General features: G+C 43.4%; 8 non-coding genes and 11 pseudogenes across 8 annotated transcripts; all 19 read left to right on the top strand.

Moving 5' to 3' along the window:
* Positions 1-47: 47 nt before the first annotated feature.
* LOC142543914 (5S ribosomal RNA) lies at positions 48-166 on the top strand (annotated as a pseudogene).
* A 684-nt stretch (positions 167-850) lies between these two features.
* LOC142543848 (5S ribosomal RNA) lies at positions 851-969 on the top strand (annotated as a pseudogene).
* A 675-nt stretch (positions 970-1,644) lies between these two features.
* Positions 1,645-1,763, top strand: LOC142543829 (5S ribosomal RNA). The gene has a single exon (XR_012819905.1). It is a non-coding gene; the product is annotated as a 5S ribosomal RNA (ribosomal RNA).
* Positions 1,764-2,433: 670 nt separating this feature from the next.
* Positions 2,434-2,552, top strand: LOC142543776 (5S ribosomal RNA). Its single transcript, XR_012819855.1, has one exon. It is a non-coding gene; the product is annotated as a 5S ribosomal RNA (ribosomal RNA).
* A 675-nt stretch (positions 2,553-3,227) lies between these two features.
* LOC142543812 (5S ribosomal RNA) lies at positions 3,228-3,346 on the top strand. The gene has a single exon (XR_012819889.1). It is a non-coding gene; the product is annotated as a 5S ribosomal RNA (ribosomal RNA).
* A 669-nt stretch (positions 3,347-4,015) lies between these two features.
* On the top strand, positions 4,016-4,134 carry LOC142543849 (5S ribosomal RNA; annotated as a pseudogene).
* Positions 4,135-4,806: 672 nt separating this feature from the next.
* LOC142543819 (5S ribosomal RNA) lies at positions 4,807-4,925 on the top strand. The gene has a single exon (XR_012819896.1). It is a non-coding gene; the product is annotated as a 5S ribosomal RNA (ribosomal RNA).
* Positions 4,926-5,561: 636 nt separating this feature from the next.
* On the top strand, positions 5,562-5,679 carry LOC142543925 (5S ribosomal RNA; annotated as a pseudogene).
* A 670-nt stretch (positions 5,680-6,349) lies between these two features.
* On the top strand, positions 6,350-6,468 carry LOC142543886 (5S ribosomal RNA; annotated as a pseudogene).
* Positions 6,469-7,102: 634 nt separating this feature from the next.
* On the top strand, positions 7,103-7,221 carry LOC142543818 (5S ribosomal RNA). Its single transcript, XR_012819895.1, has one exon. It is a non-coding gene; the product is annotated as a 5S ribosomal RNA (ribosomal RNA).
* A 671-nt stretch (positions 7,222-7,892) lies between these two features.
* On the top strand, positions 7,893-8,011 carry LOC142543878 (5S ribosomal RNA; annotated as a pseudogene).
* Positions 8,012-8,647: 636 nt separating this feature from the next.
* On the top strand, positions 8,648-8,766 carry LOC142543759 (5S ribosomal RNA). The gene has a single exon (XR_012819839.1). It is a non-coding gene; the product is annotated as a 5S ribosomal RNA (ribosomal RNA).
* A 733-nt stretch (positions 8,767-9,499) lies between these two features.
* LOC142543810 (5S ribosomal RNA) lies at positions 9,500-9,618 on the top strand. Its single transcript, XR_012819887.1, has one exon. It is a non-coding gene; the product is annotated as a 5S ribosomal RNA (ribosomal RNA).
* A 667-nt stretch (positions 9,619-10,285) lies between these two features.
* LOC142543879 (5S ribosomal RNA) lies at positions 10,286-10,404 on the top strand (annotated as a pseudogene).
* Positions 10,405-11,742: 1,338 nt separating this feature from the next.
* On the top strand, positions 11,743-11,861 carry LOC142543875 (5S ribosomal RNA; annotated as a pseudogene).
* Positions 11,862-12,544: 683 nt separating this feature from the next.
* LOC142543868 (5S ribosomal RNA) lies at positions 12,545-12,663 on the top strand (annotated as a pseudogene).
* A 670-nt stretch (positions 12,664-13,333) lies between these two features.
* LOC142543929 (5S ribosomal RNA) lies at positions 13,334-13,452 on the top strand (annotated as a pseudogene).
* Positions 13,453-14,135: 683 nt separating this feature from the next.
* On the top strand, positions 14,136-14,253 carry LOC142543856 (5S ribosomal RNA). Its single transcript, XR_012819924.1, has one exon. It is a non-coding gene; the product is annotated as a 5S ribosomal RNA (ribosomal RNA).
* A 1,142-nt stretch (positions 14,254-15,395) lies between these two features.
* LOC142543901 (5S ribosomal RNA) lies at positions 15,396-15,514 on the top strand (annotated as a pseudogene).
* The last annotated feature ends 524 nt before the right edge of the window (positions 15,515-16,038 follow it).

Genomic DNA, 16,038 nt, shown 5'->3' with positions numbered 1-16,038 from the left:
TCCACACGTACTCGAGGGATACAAGAATAAACATCCCACTCAATGTCGAGTGCGATTATACCAGCACTAATGCACCTGTTCCCATCAGAAATCCGAAGTTAAGCGTGTTTAGGCGAGAGCAGTACTAGGATGGGTGACCCCCTGGGAAGTCCTCTTGTTGCACCTCTTTTCGTGTTTTTCTATTTTTGATTACTTGTTGACAGAGGATTTTTGGCTCAAATCATCTGAATCTCGATCGGAACCAGATAAGACATGTGAAATAAATGTAGCTCGGGCACTGCCGGATTTGGACAAAATTGTAGGCTAATTTAATTGTAAACGGGCCAACGAACGAGACTCATTACTCCGCAGTGAGCTGGCGAGATTTTAGCCGAATTCCTTCTCTAAGACCTCTAATTTGCGATTTTCCGCTTCTGTTAAGCTTCCGTTTCCTCGAGAAATCTGCTTATGAAGTTCGAAATTCTATTTCGGTTCCACTTTACCGTATCAAACGCAAAATAATAGCTTTACATTCGCTATTTTCTTCTTCTTACTTTTTTTTCAAATTTTCGGGAAACATTTAGCAATTTTTGTTGTCGTGAGCCGGTTCTGTGCGGAAGGGTATGACGCAGAATACTCTGTAGATGGTTGACTTATTAAAAACAATTATTTCGACTGTTTTAGCCATAATTTACGTAAACGGTCACGACACGAGGACTTCCCAGGTAGGTCACCCATCCTAGCTCTACCATCGCGCCAGAACGCTTAACTTAATGGTTCTGATTTTGCGAGAGCAGTGCCACATCTTGTCCATCGTCGTCTGCTCCACACGTACTCGAGGGATATAAGAATAAACATACCACTCAATGTCGGGTACAATCATACCAGCACTAATGCACCGGATCCCATCAGAACTACGAAGTTAAGCGTGCTTGGACGAGAACAATACTAGGGTTGGTGACCCCCTGGGAAGTCCTCGTGTTGCACCCATTTTCGTGTTTTTCTATTTTTGATTACTTGTTGACAGACGATTTTTGATTCAAATCATCTGAATCTCGATCGGGACCAGATAAGACATGTGAAATCAACGTAGCTCGAGCACTGTCGAATTTGGACAAAATTGTAGGCAAATTTTATTGTAAACAGGCCAACGAAAAAGATTCATTTCTCCGCAATGAGCTGGCTAGATTTTAGCCGAATTCCTTCTCTAACACCCTATTATTTGAGATTTTCCGCTTCTGTTAAGCTTCTGTTTCCTTGAGAAATCCGCTTAGGAAGTTTGAAATTCGATTTGGGTTCATCGTATCCAGGCATAATAATAGCTTTACATTCGCTATTTTCTTCTTCTTACTTTTTTTTTCTATTTTCTGGAAACATTTAGCGATTTTTGTTGTCATGATACGGTTTTGTGCGGAAGGGTATGATGCAGATTACTCCGTAGACGATTGACTTATTAAAAACAATTATTTCTACTGTTTTAGCCATAATTTACGTAAACGGTCACGACACAAAAACTTCGTAGGGAGGTCATCCATCCTAGCTCTGCGATCGCGCAATAATGCTTAACTTCATGGTTATGATTTGGCGAGAGCAGTGCCGCGTGTTGTCCATCGCCGCCCGCTCCACACGTACTCGAGGGATATAAGAATAATCCCCCTCAATGTCGGGTGCGATCATACCCGCACTAATGCACCGGATCCCATCAGAAATCCAAAGTTAAGCTTGCTTGTGCGAGAGCAGTACTAGGATGGGTGACCCCCTAGAAAGTCCTCGTGTTGCACCCCTTTTCGTGTTTTTCTATTTTTGATTACTTGTTGACAGACGATTTTCGGCTCAAATCATCTGAATCTGGATCGGAACCATATAAGAAATGTGAAATCAACGTAGCCCGTGCACTGCCGGATTTGGACAAAATTGTAGGCTAATTTGATTGTAAACGGGCCAACGAACGAGACTCATTACTCCGCAATGAGCTGGCGAGATTTTAGCCGAATTCCATCTCTAAGACCCTCTAATTTGCGATTTTTCGCTTCTATTAAGCTTCCGTTTCCTCGAGAAATCCGCTGAGTAAGTTCGAAATTCGATTCCGGTTCCACTTTATCGTATCCCAGACATAATAATAGCTTGACATTTGCTACTTTTTTTTTCTATTTTTCGGAAACATTTAGCTATTTTTGTTGTCGCGAGCCGGTTCAGTGCGGAAGGGTATGACGCAGATTACTCCGTAGACGGTTGACTTATTAAAAACAATTATTTCGACTGTTTTAGCCATAATTTACGTAAACGGTCGCGACACGATAACTTCCATGGAGGTCACCCATCCTAGCTCTTCCATCGCTCCAGAACGCTTAACTTCATGGTTCTAATTGGGCGAGAGCAGTGCCGCGTGTTGTCCATCGCCACCCGCTCCACACGTACTCGAGGGATATAAGAATAAACATCCCACTCAATGTCGGGTTCGATCATACCAGCACTAATGCACCGGATCCCATCAGAACTCCGAAGGTAAGCGTGCTTGGGCGAGAGCAGTACTAGGATGGGTGACACCCTGGGAAGTCCTCGTGTTGCACACTTTTTCGTGTTTTTATATTTTTGATTACTTGTTGACATACGATTTTCGGCTCAAATCATCTGAATCTCGATCGGGACCAGATAAGACTTGTGAAATCAACGTAGCTTGGGCACTGTAGGATTTGGAAAAAATTATAGGCTAATTTGATTGTGAACGGGCCAACGAACGAAACTCATTACTCCTCAATGAGCTGGCGAGATTTTAGCCGAATTCCTTATCTAAGACCACCTAATTTGTGATTTTCCGCTTCTGTTTCCTCGAGAAATCCACTTAGGAAGTTCGAAATTCGATTCCGGTTCCAGTTTATCGTATCCCAAGCATAATAATAGCTTTACATTCGCTATTTTCTTCTTCTTACTTTTTTTTTTCTATTTTCTGGAAACATTTAGCGATTTTTGTTGTCGTGAGCCGGTTCTGTGCGGAAGGGTATGACGCGGATTACTCTGTAGATGGTTGACTTATTAAAAACAATTATTTCGACTTTTTTAGCCATAATATACGTAAACGGTCGCGACACGAGGACTTCCTAGGGAGGTCACCCATCCTAGCTCTACCATCGCGTCAGAACGCTTAACTTCATGGTTCTGATTGGGCGAGAGCAGTGCCGCGTGTTGTCCATCGCCGCCCGCTCCACACGTACTCGAGGGATATAAGAATAAACATCCCACTCAATGTCGGTTGCGATCATATCAACACTAATGCACCGGATCCCATCAGAACTCCGAAGTTAAGCGTGTTTCGGAGAGAGCAGTACTAGGATGGGTGACTCCCTGAGAAGTCCTCGTGTTGCACCCTTTTTCATGTTTTCCTATTTTTGATTACTTGTTGACAGACGATTTTCGGCTCAAATCATCTGAATCTCGATCGGGACCACATAAGACATGTGAAATCAACGTAGCTCGGGCACTGCCGGATTTGGACAAAATTGTAGGCTAATTTGATTGTAAACGGGCCAACGAACGAGACTTAATACTCCGCAATGAGCTGGCGAGATTTTAGCCGAATTCCATCTCTAAGACCCTCTAATTTGCGATTTTCCGCTTCTGTTAAGCTTCCGTTACCTCGCGAAATCAACTTAGAAAGATCGAAATTCGATTTCGGTTCCACTTTATCGTATCCCAGGCATAATAATAGCTTTACATTTGCTACTTTTGTTTTATTTTTCGGAAACATTTAGAGATTTTTGTTGTCGTGAGCCGGTTCTGTGCGGAAGGGTATGACGCAGATTACTCCGTAGACGGTTGACTTATTAAAATCAATTATTTCGACTGTTTTAGCCATAATTTAAGTAAACGGCCGTGACACGAGGACTTCCGGGGGAGGTCACCCATCCTAGCTCTACCATCGCATCAGAACGCTTAACTTCATGGTTCTGATTGGGCGAGAGCAGTGCCGCGTGTTATCCATCGCCCCCCGCTCCACACGTACTCGAGGGATATAAGAATAAACATCCCACTCAATGTCGGGTGTGATCATACCAGCAGTAATGCACCGGATCCCATCAGAACTCCGAATTTAAGCGTGCTTGGTTGAGAGCAGTAATAAGATGGATGACCCCTTGGGAAGTCCTCATGTTGCACCCATTTTTGTTTTTTTTCGATTTTTGATTACTTGTTGACAAACGATTTTTCGGCTCAAATCATCTAAATCTCGATCGGGACAAGATAAGACATGTGAAATCAACGTAGCTCAGGCACTGCCGGATTTGGGCGAAATTGTAGGCTAATTTGATTGTAAACGGGCCAACAAACGAGACTCTTTACTCCGCAATGAGCTGACGAGATTTTGGCCGAATTCCTTCTCTAAAACCCTCTAATTTGCGATTTTCCGCTTCTGTTAAGCTTCCGTTTCCTCTAGAAATCCACTTAGGAAGTTCGAAATTCGATTCCGGTTCCACTTTATCGAATCCCAGGCATAATAAGAGCTTTACATTTGCTAGTTTTTTTTCTATTTTTCGAAAACATTTAGCGATTTTAGTTGTCGTGAGCCGGTTCTGTGCGGAAGGGTATAACGCAGAATACTCTGTAGACGGTTGACTTATAAAAAACAATTATTTCGACTGTTTTAGCCATAATTTACGTAAACGGTCGCGACACGAGGACTTCTCATAGAGGTCACCCATCCTAGCTCTGCCATCGCGCCAGAACGCTTAACATCATGGTTCTGATTGGGCGAGAGCAGTGCCGCATGTCTTCCATCGCCGCCTGCTCCACACGTACTCGAGGGATATAAGAATAAACATCCCACTCAATGTCGGGTACAATCATACCAGCACTAATGCACCGGATCCTGTCAGAACTCCGAAGTTAAGCGTGCTTGAGCGAGAGCAGTACTAGGATGGATGACCCCCAAGGAAGTCCTCGTGTTGCACCCATTTTCGTGTTTTTCTATTTTTGATTACTCGTTGACATACGATTTTCTGCTCAAATCATCTGAATCTCGATCGGGACCACATAAGACATGTGAAATCAACGTGGCTCGGGCACTGCTGGATTTGAACAAATTTGTAGGCTAATTTGATTGTAAACGGGCCAACGAACGAGACTCATTACTCCGCAATGAGCTGGCTTGATTTTAGCCAAATTTTTTCTCTAAGACCCTCTAATTTGCGATTTACCGCTTCGATTCCGGTTCCACTTTATCGTATTCCAGGCATAATAATAGCTTTACATTCGCTATTTTCTTCTTCTTACTTTTTTTTTCTATTTTTTGGAAACATTAAGCGATTTTTGTTGTCGTGAGCCGGTTCTGTGCGGAAGGGTATAACGCAGATTACTCCGTAGATGGTTGACTTATTAAAAATAATTATTTCGACTGTTTTAGCCATAATTTACGTAAATGGTCGCGACACGAGGACTTCATAGGGAGGTCACCCATCCTAGCTCTGCCATCGCGCCAGAACGCTTAACTTCATGGTTCTGATTGGGCGAGAGCAGTGCCGCGTGTTGTCCATTGCCGCCCGCTTCACATGTACTCGAGGGATATAAGAATAAACATCCCACTAAAAGTCGGGTGCGATCATACCAGCACTAATGCACCGGATCTCATCAGAACTATGAAGTTAAACCTGCTAGGGCGAGAGCAATACTAGGATGCGTGACCCCAGGGAATTCCTCGTGTTGCACTCATTTTTGTATTTTTCTTTTTTTGATTACTTGTTGACAGACGATTTTTGGCTCAAATCATCTTAATCTGGATCGTAACCAGATAAGACATGTGAAATCAATGTAGCTCGGGTACTGCCGGATTAGGACAAAATTGTAGGCTAATTTGATTGTAAACGGGCCAACGAACGAGACTCATTACTCCGCAATGAGCTGGCGAGATTTTAGCCGAATTTCATCTCTAAGACCCTCTAATTTGCGATTTTCCGCTTCTATTAAGCCTCCGTTTCCTCGAGAAATCCGCTGAGGAAGTTTGAAATTCGATTCCGATTCCCATTTATCGTATCCCAAGCATAATAATAGCTTTACATTTGCTACTTTTTTTTCTATTTTTGGGAAACATTTAGCGATTTTTGTTGTCGTGAGCTGGTTCTATGCGGAAGGTTATGACGCAGATTACTCTGTAGACGGTTGACTTATTAAAAACAATTATTTCGGCTGTTTTAGCCATATTTTAAGTAAACGGTCGCGACACGAGGACTTCCCAGGGAGGTCACTCATCCTAGCTCTGCGATCGCGCCAGAACGCTTAACCTCATGGTTCTGATTGGGCGAGAGCAGTGCCGCGTGTTGTCCATCGCCGCCCGCTTCACACGTACTCGAGGGATATAAGAATAAACATCCGACTCAATGTCGGGTGCGATCATACCAACAGTAATGCACTGGATCCCGTCAGAACTCCGAAGTTAAGCGTGCTTGAGCAAGAGCTGTACTAGGATGGGTGACCCCAAAGGAAGTCCTCGTATTGCATCCCTTTTCGTGTTTTTCTATTTTTGATTACTTGTTGACATACGATTTTTGCTCAAATCAACTGAATCTCGATCGGGACCAGATAAGACATGTGAAATCAACGTAGCTCGGGCACTACTGGATATGGAAAAAATTGTAGGCTAATTTGATTGTAAACGGGCCAACGAACGAGACTCATTACTCCGCAATGAGCTTGCTAGATTTTAGCCGAATTCTTTCTCTAAGACCCTCTAATTTGCGATTACCGATTCGATTCCGGTTCCACTTTATCGTATTACAGGCATAATAATAGCTTTGCATTCGGTAATTTCTTCTTCTTACTTTTTTTTTCTATTTTTTGGAAACATTTAGCGATTTTTGTTGTCGTGAGCCGGTTCTGTGCGGAAGGGTATGACGAAGATTACTCCGTAGATGGTTGACTTATTAAAAACAATTATTTCGACATTTTTAGCCATAATTTACGTAAACGGTCGCGACACGAGGACTTCCTAGGGATGTCACCCATCCTAGCTCTGCCATCGCGCCAGAACGCTTAACTTCATGGTTCTGATTGGGCGAGAGCAGTGCCGCGTGTTGTCCATCGCCACCCGCTCCACACGTACACGAGGGATATAAGAATAAACATCCCACTAAAAGTCGGTTGCGATCATACCAGCACTAATGCACCGGATCCCATCAGAACTATGAAGTTAAGCGTGCTAGGGCGAGAGCAATACTAGGATGCGTGACCCCCTGGGAAGTCCTCGTGTTGCACTCATTTTCGTGTTTTTCTATTTTTGATTACTTGTTGACAGAAGATTTTCGGCTCAAATCATCTGAATCTCGATCGTAGCCAGATAAGACATGTGAAATCAACGTAGCTCAAGCACTGCCGGATTAGGACAAAATTGTAGGCTAATTTTATTGTAAACGGGCCAACGAACGAGACTCATTAATTCGCAATGAGCTGGCGAGATTTTAGTCAAATTCCATCTCTAAGACCCTCTAATTTGCGATTTTCCGCATCTATTAAGCTTTCGTTTCCTCGAGAAATCCGCTTAGTAAGTTCGAAATTCGATTCCGGTTCCACTTTATCGTATCCCAGACATAATAATAGCTTTACATTTGCTACTTTTTTTTTCTATTTTTCGGAAACATTTAGCTATTTTTGTTGTCGTGAGCCGGTTCAGTGCGGAAGGGTATGACGCAGATTACTCCGTAGACGGTTGACTTAATAAAAACAATTATTTCGACTGTTTTAGCCATAATTTACGTAAACGGTCGCGAAACGAGGACTTCCCAGGGAGGTCACCCATCCTAGCTCTACCATCGCGCCAGAACGCTTAACTTCATGGTTCTGATTGGGCGAGAGCAGTGCCGCGTATTGTCCATCGCCGCCCGCTCAGCACGTACTCGAGGGATATAAGAATAAACATCCCATGCAATGTCGTGTGCGATCATACCAGCACTAATGCACCGGATCCCATCAGAACAATGAAGTTAAGCGTGCTAGGGCGAGAGCAGTACTAGGATGCGTGACCCCCTGGGAAGTCCCAGTGTTGCACTCATTTTCGTGTTTTTCTATTTTTGATTACTTGTTGACAAACGATTTTTGGCTCAAATCATCTGAATCTCGATCGAGACTAGATAAGACATGTGAAATAAACGTAGCTCAGTCACTGCCGGAATTGGACAAAATTGTAGGCTAATTTGATTGTAAACGGGCCAACGAACGAGACTCATTACTTCGCAATGAGCTGGCTAGATTTTAGCCGAATTCTTTCTTTAAGACCCTCTAATTTGCGATTTAACGCTTCGATTCCGGTTCCACTTTTTCGTATTCCAGGCATAATAATAGCTTTACATTCGCTATTTTCTTCTTCTTACTTTTTTTTTCTATTTTTTGGAAACATTTAGCGATTTTTGTTGTCGTGAGCCGGTTCTGTGCGGAAGGGTATGACGCAGATTACTCTGTAGATGGTTGACTTATTAAAAACAATTATTTCGACTGTTTTAGCCATAATTTACGTAAACGGTCGCGACACGAGGACTTCCTAGGGTGGTCACCCATCCTAGCTCTACCATCGCGCCAGAACGCTTAACTTCATGGTTCTGATTGGGCGAGAGCAGTGCCGCGTGTTGTCCATCGCCGCCCGCTCCACACGTACTCGAGGGATATAAGAATAAACATCCCACTCAATGTCGGGTGCGATCACACCAGCACTAATGCACCGGATCCCATCAGAACTCCGAAGTTAAGCGTGCTTGGGCGAGAGCAGTACTAGGATGGATAACTCCCTGGGTAGTCCTCGTGTTGCACCACTGATGCACCGGATCTCATCAGAACTTCGAAGTTAAGCGTGCTTAAGCGAGAGCAGTACTAGGATGGGTGACCCCCGAGGAAGTCCTCGTGTTGCATCCCTTTTCGTGTTTTTCTATTTTTGATTACTTGTTGACATACGATTTTCTGCTCAAATCATCTAAATCTCGATCGGGACCAGATAAGACATGTGAAATCAACGTAGCTCGCGCACTGCTGGATTTGGACGAAATTGTAGGCTAATTTAATTGTAAACGGGCCAACGAACGAGACTCATTACTCCGCAATGAGCTGGCTAGATTTTAGCCGAATTCTTTCTTTAAGACCCTCTAATTTGCGATTTAACGCTTCGATTCCGGTTCCACTTTATCGTATTCCAGGCATAATAATAGTTTACATTCGCTATTTTCTTCTTCTTATTTTTTTTTCTATTTTTTGTAAACATTTAGCGATTTTTGTTGTCGTGAGCCGGTTCTGTACGGAAGGGTATGACGCAGATTACTCCGTAGAAGGATGACTTATTAAAAACAATTATTTCGACTGTTGTAGCCATAATTTACGTAAACGGTCGCGACACGAGGACTTCCTAGGGAGGTCACCCATCCTAGCTCTGCCATCGCGACAGAACGCTTAACTTCATGGTTTTGATTGGGCGAGAGCTGTGCCGCGTGTTGTCCTTCGCCGCCCGCTCCACATGTACTCGAGGGATATAAGAATAAACATCCCACTAAAAGTCGGGTGCGATCATACCAGCACTAATGCACCAGATCCCATCAGAACTCTGAAGTAAAACGTGCTAGGGCGAGAGCAATACTAGGATGCGTGACCCCCTGGTAAGTCCTCGTGTTGCACTCATTTTTGTATTTTTCTTTTTTTGATTACTTGTTGATAGACGATATTCGGCTCAAATCATCTGAATCTCGATCGTAACCAGATAAGACATGTGAAATCAACGTAGCTCGGGTACTGCCGGATTAGGAAAAAATTATAGGCTAATTTGATTGTAAACGGGCCAACGAACGAGACTCATTACTCCGCAATGAGCTTGCGAGATTTTAGCCGAATTTCATCTCTAAGCCCTCTAATTTGCGATTTTTCGCTTCTATTAAGCTTCCGTTTCCTCGAGAAATCCGCTGGAAAGTTCGAAATTCGATTCCGTTTCCACTTTATCGTATCCCAAGCATAATAATAGCTTTACATTTGCTACTTTTTTTTTATTTTTCGGAAACATTTAGGGATTTTTGTTGTCGTGAGCCGGTTCTGTGCGGAAGGGTATGACGCAGATTACTCTGTAGACGGTTGACTTATTAAAAACAATTATTTCGGCTGTTTTAGCCATATTTTACGTAAACGGTCGCGACACGAGGACTTCCCAGGGAGGTCACTCATCCTAGCTCTGCCATCGCGCCAGAACGCTTAACCTCATGGTTCTGATTGGGCGAGAGCAGTGCCGCGTGTTGTCCATCGCCGCCCGCTTCACACGTACTCGAGGGATATAAGAATAAACATCCCACTCAATGTCGGGTGCGATCATACCAACAGTAATGCACTGGATCCCGTCAGAACTCCGAAGTTAAGCGTGCTTGAGCAAGAGCTGTACTAGGATGGGTGACCCCAAAGGAAGTTCTCGTATTGCATCCCTTTTCGTGTTTTTCTATTTTTGATTACTTGTTGACATACGATTTTCTACTCAAATCATCTGAATCTCGATCGGGACCAGATAAAACATGTGAAATCAACGTAGCTCGGGCACTGCTGGATTTGGAAAAAATTGTAGGCTAATTTGATTGTAAACGGGCCAACGAACTAGACTCATTACTCCGCAATGAGCTGGCTAGATTTTAGCCGAATTCTTTCTCTAAGACCCTTTAATTTGCGATTTACCGCTTCGATTCCGGTTCCACTTTATCCTATTCCAGGCATAATAATAGCTTTACATTCGCTATTATTAATGTGCGGAAGGGTATGACGCAGATTACTCCGTAGACGGTTGACTTATTAAAAACAATTATTTCGACTGTTTTAGCCATAATTTACGTAAACGTTCGCGACACGAGGACCTTTTAGGGAGGTCACCCATCCTAGCTCTTCCATCGCGCCTGAATGCTAAACTTCATGGTTCTGATTGGGCGAGAGCAGTGCCGCGTGTTGTTTATCGCCGCCCGCTCCACACGTACTCGAGGGATATGAGAATTAACATCCCACTCAATGTCGGGTGCGATCATACCAGCACTAATGCACTGGATCTCATCAGAACTCCGAAGTTAATCGAGCTTCGGCGAGAGCAGTACTAGTATGGGTGACCCCCTTTTCGTGTTTTTCTATTTTTAATTACTTGTTGACAGACGATTTTCGTCTCAAATCATCTGAATCTCTATCGGGACCAGATAAGACATGTGAAATCAACGTAGCTCGAGCACTGCCGGATTAGGACAAAATTGTAGACTAATTTGATTGTAAACGGGCAAACGAACGAGACTCATTACTCAGCAATGAGCTGGCGAGATTTTAGCCAAATTCCATCTCTAAGACCGTCTAATTTGGGATTTTCCGTTTCTATTAAGCTTCCGTTTCCTCGAGAAATCCGTTGAGGAAGTTCGAAATTCGATTCCGGTTCCACATTATCGTATCCCAAACATAATAATAGCTTTATATTTGCTACTTTTTTTTTCTATTTTTCGGAATGATTTAGTGATTTTTGTTGTCGTGAGCCGGTTCTGTGCTGAAGGGTATGACGCAGATTACTCTGTAGAAGGTTGACTTATTAAAAACAATTTTTTCGACTGTTTTAGCCATAATTTACGTAAACGGTCGCGACACGAGGACTTCCTAGGGATGTCACCCATCCTAGCTCTGCCATAGCACCAGAATGCTTAACTTCATGGTTCTGATTGGGCGAGAGCAGTGCCGCGTGTTGTCCATCGCCGCCCGCTCCACACGTACTCTAGGGATATAAGAATAAACATCCCACTAAAAGTCGGTTGCGATCATACCAGCACTAATGCACCGGATCCCATCAGAACAATGAAGTTAAGCGTGCTAGGGCGAGAGTAGTACTAGGATGCGTGACCCCCTGGGAAGTCCCAGTGTTGCACTCATTTTCGTGTTATTCTATTTTTGATTACTTGTTGACAGACGATTTTCGGCTCAAATCATCTGAATCTCGATCGTAGCCAGATAAGAAATGTGAAATCAACGTAGCTCAGGCACTGACGGATTAGGACAAAATTGTAGGCTAATTTGATTGTAAACGGGCCAACGAACGAGAATCATTGCTCCGCAATGAGCTGGCGAGATTTTAGCCGAATTTCATCTCTAAGACCCTCTAATTTGCGATTTTTAGCTTTTGTTAAGCTTCCGTTTCCTCGAGAAATCCACTTAGGAAGTTCGAAATTCGATTCCGGTTCCACTTTATCGTATCCCAGGCATAATAATAGTTTTACATTCATTACTTTCTTCTTCTACTTTTTTTTTCTATTTTCTGGAAACATTAATGATTTTTGTTGTCGTGAACTTGTTCTGTGCTGAAGGGTTTGACGCAGATTACACCGTAGACGGTTGACTTATTAAAAACAATTATTTCGACTGTTTTAGCCATAATTTACGTTAACGGTCGAGACACGAGGACTTCCTAGGGAGGTCACCCCTCCTAGCTCTGCCATCGCGCCAGAACGCTTAACTTCATGGTTCTGATTGGGCGAGAGCAGTGCCGCGTGTTGTCCATCGCCGCCCACTCCACACGTACTCGAGGGATATTAGAATAAACAGCCCACTCAATGTCGTGTGCGATCATACCAGCACTAATGCGCCGGATCCCATCAGAACTCCGAAGTTAAGCGTGCTTTGTTGAGAGAAGTAATAGGATAGGTGACCCCTTGGGAAGTCCTCGTGTTGCAACCCTTTTCGTGTTTTTCTATTTTTGATTTCTTGTTGACAGACGATTTTGGGCTCAAATCATCTGAATCTCGATCGAGATCAGATAAGACATGTTAAATCAACGTAGCTAGGGAACTGCCAGATTAGGACAAAATTGTAGGCTAATTTGATTGTAAACCTGCCAACGAACGAGACTCATTACTCCGCAATGACCTGGCGAGATTTTAGCTGAATTCCATCTCTAAGACCCTCTAATTTGCGATTTTTCGCTTCTGTTAAGCTTCTGTTTCCTCGAGAAATCCGCTTAGGAAGTTCGAAATTCGATTCCGGTTCGACTTTATCATATCCCAGGCATAATAATAGCTTTACATTTGCTACTTTTTTTTCTATTTTTCGGAAACATTTAGCGATTTTTGTTGTCGTGAGCCGGTTCTGTGCGGAAGGGTATGACGCAGATTACTCTGTAGACGGTTGACTTATTAAAAACAATTATTTCGACTGTTTTAGCCATAATTTACGTAAACGGTCGCGACACGAGGACTTCCCAGGGAGGTCAACCATCCTAGCTCTACCATCGCACCAGAACGCTTAACTTCATGGTTCTGATTGGGCGAGAGCAATGCCGCGCGTTGTCTATCACAACCCGCTCCACACGTACTCGAGGGATATAAGAATAAACATCCCACTCAATGTCGGGTGCGATCATACAAGCACTAATGCACAGGATCCCAATCAGAACTCCGAAGTTAAGCGTGCTTGGTAGAGAGCAGTAATAGGATGGGTGACCCTTTGGAAGTCCTCGTGTTGCACCCTTTTTCTTGTTTTTCTATTTTTGATTACTTGTGGACAGACGATTTTCGGCTCAAATCATCTGAATCTCAATAGGGACCAGATAAAACATGTGAAATCAACGTAGCTCGGGCACTGCCGGATTTGGACAAAATTGTAGGCTAATTTGATTGTAAACGGGCCAACGAACGAGACTCATTACTCCGCAATGAACTAGCGAGATTTTAGCCGAATTCCTTTTCTAATACTCTCTAATTTGCGATTTTCCGCTTCTGTTAAACTTCTCTTTCCTCGAGAAATCCGCTTAGGAAGTTAAAAATTCGATTCCGGTTCCACTTTATCGTATCCCTGACATAATAATAGCTTTACATTCGCTACTTTTTTCTTCTTACTTTTTTTTCTATTTTTTGGAAACATTTAGCGATTTTTGTTGTCGTGAGCCGGTTCTGTGCGGAAAGGTATGACGCAGATTACTCCGTAGACGGTTGACTTATTAAAAACAATTATTTCGACTGTTTTAGCCATAATATACGTAAACGGTCGCGACCCGAGGACTTCCAAGGGAGGTCGCCTATCCTAGCTCTACCATCGCGCCAAAATGCTTAACTTCATGGTTCTGATTGGGAGAGAGCAGTGCCGCGTGTTGTCCATCGCCGCCCGCTCCACACGTACTCGAGAGATATCAAAATAAACATCCACTCAACGTCGGGTGCGATCATACCAGCACTAATGCACCGGATCCCATCAGAACTCCGAAGTTAAGCGTGCTTGGGCGAGAGCAGTACTAGGATGGGTGACCCCCTGGAAGTCCTCGTGTTGCACCCCTTTTCGTGTTTTTCTATTTTTGTTTACTTGTTGACAGACGATTTACGGCTCAAATCATCTGAATATCGATCAAAACCAGATAAGACATGTGAAATCAACGTAGCTCAGGCACTGCCGGATTTGGACAAAATTGTAGGCTAATTTGATTGTAAACGGACCAACGAACGAGACTCATTACTCCGCAATGAGCTTGCGAGATTTTGGCCGAATTCCTTCTCTAAGACCCTCTAATTAGCGATTTTCCGCTTCTGTTAAGCTTCCGTTTCCTCGAGAAATCCGCTTAGTAAGTTCGAAATTTGATTCCAGTTCCATTTTATCGTAATCTAGGCATAATAATAGCTTTACATTCGCTACTTTCTTCTTCTTACTTTTTTTTTCTATTTTACGGAAACATTTAGCGATTTTTGTTGTCGTGAGCCAGTTCTGTGCGGAAAGGTATGACGCAGATTACTCCGTAGACGGTTGACTTTTTAAAAACAATTATTTCGACTGTTTTAGCCATAATTTATGTAAATGGTCGAGACACGAGGACTTCCCAGGAAGGTCAGCCATCCTAGCTCTACCATCGCGCCAAAACGCTTAACTTCAGGGTTCTGATTGGGCGAGAGCAGTGCCGCGTGTTGTCCACCACCGCCCGCTCCACACGTACTCGAGGGATATCAGAATAAACATCCCACTCAATGTCGGGTGCGATCATACTAGCACTGAGCTGGCTAGATTTTAGCCGAATTCCTTCTCTAAGACCCTATTATTTTCGATTCCGGTTCCACTTTATCGTATCCCAGGCATAATAATAGCTTTGCATTTGCTATTTTCTTCTTCTTACTTTTTTTTCTAATTTCTGAAAACATTTAGCGATTTTTGTTGTCGTGAGCCGGTTCTTTGCGGAAGGGTGTGACGCAGATTACTCCGTAGAAGGTTTACTTATTAAAAACACTTATTTCGACTATTTTAGCCATAATTAACGTAAACGGTCGCGACACGTGGACTTCCCAGGGAGGTCACCCATCCTAGCTCTGCCATCGCGCCAGAAAGCTTAAGTTCATGGTTTTGATTGGGCGAGAGCAGTGCCGCATGTCGTCTATCGCCGCCCGTTACACACGTACTCGAGGGATATATGAATAAACATCTCACTCAATGTTAGGTGCGATCATACTAGCAATATTGCACCGGATCCCCTCAGAACTGCGAAGTTAAGCGTGCTTGGGCGAGAGCTGTACTAGGATGGGTGACCTCCGGCGAAGTCCTCGTGTTGCAATCCTTTTCGTGTTTTTCTATTTTTGATTACTTGTTGACAGACGATTTTCGGATCAAATCATCTGAATCTCTATCGGGACCAGATAAGACATGTGAAATCAACGTAGCTAGGGCACTGCCGGATTTGGACGAAATAGTAGGCTAATTTGATTCTAAACGGGCCAACGAACGAAACTCATTACTCCGCAATGAGCTGGCGAGATTTTGGCCGAATTCTTTCTCTAAGACCCACTAATTTGCGATTTTCTGCTTCTGTTAAGCTTCCGTTTCCTCGAAAAATCCGCTTAGGAAGTTCAAAATTCGATTCAGGTTCCACTTTATCGTATCACTGGCATAATAATAGCTTTACATTCGCAATTTCTTCTTCTAAATTTTTTTGGCTATTTTCCTGAAACTTTTAGCGATTTTTGTTGTCGTGAGCCGGTTCTGTGCGGAAAGGTATGACGCAGATTACTCCGTAGACGGTTGACTTATTAAAAACAATTATTTCGACTGTTTTAGCCATAATTTACGTAAACGGTCGCGACA

The sequence above is a fragment of the Primulina tabacum genome, chromosome 4 (genome assembly GCF_025594145.1).
Source record: "Primulina tabacum isolate GXHZ01 chromosome 4, ASM2559414v2, whole genome shotgun sequence".
NCBI classification, from domain to species: Eukaryota; Viridiplantae; Streptophyta; class Magnoliopsida; order Lamiales; family Gesneriaceae; genus Primulina; species Primulina tabacum.
Note: the sequence above shows the minus strand (reverse complement) of the source record. Positions and strands in the feature narration are given on the sequence as shown.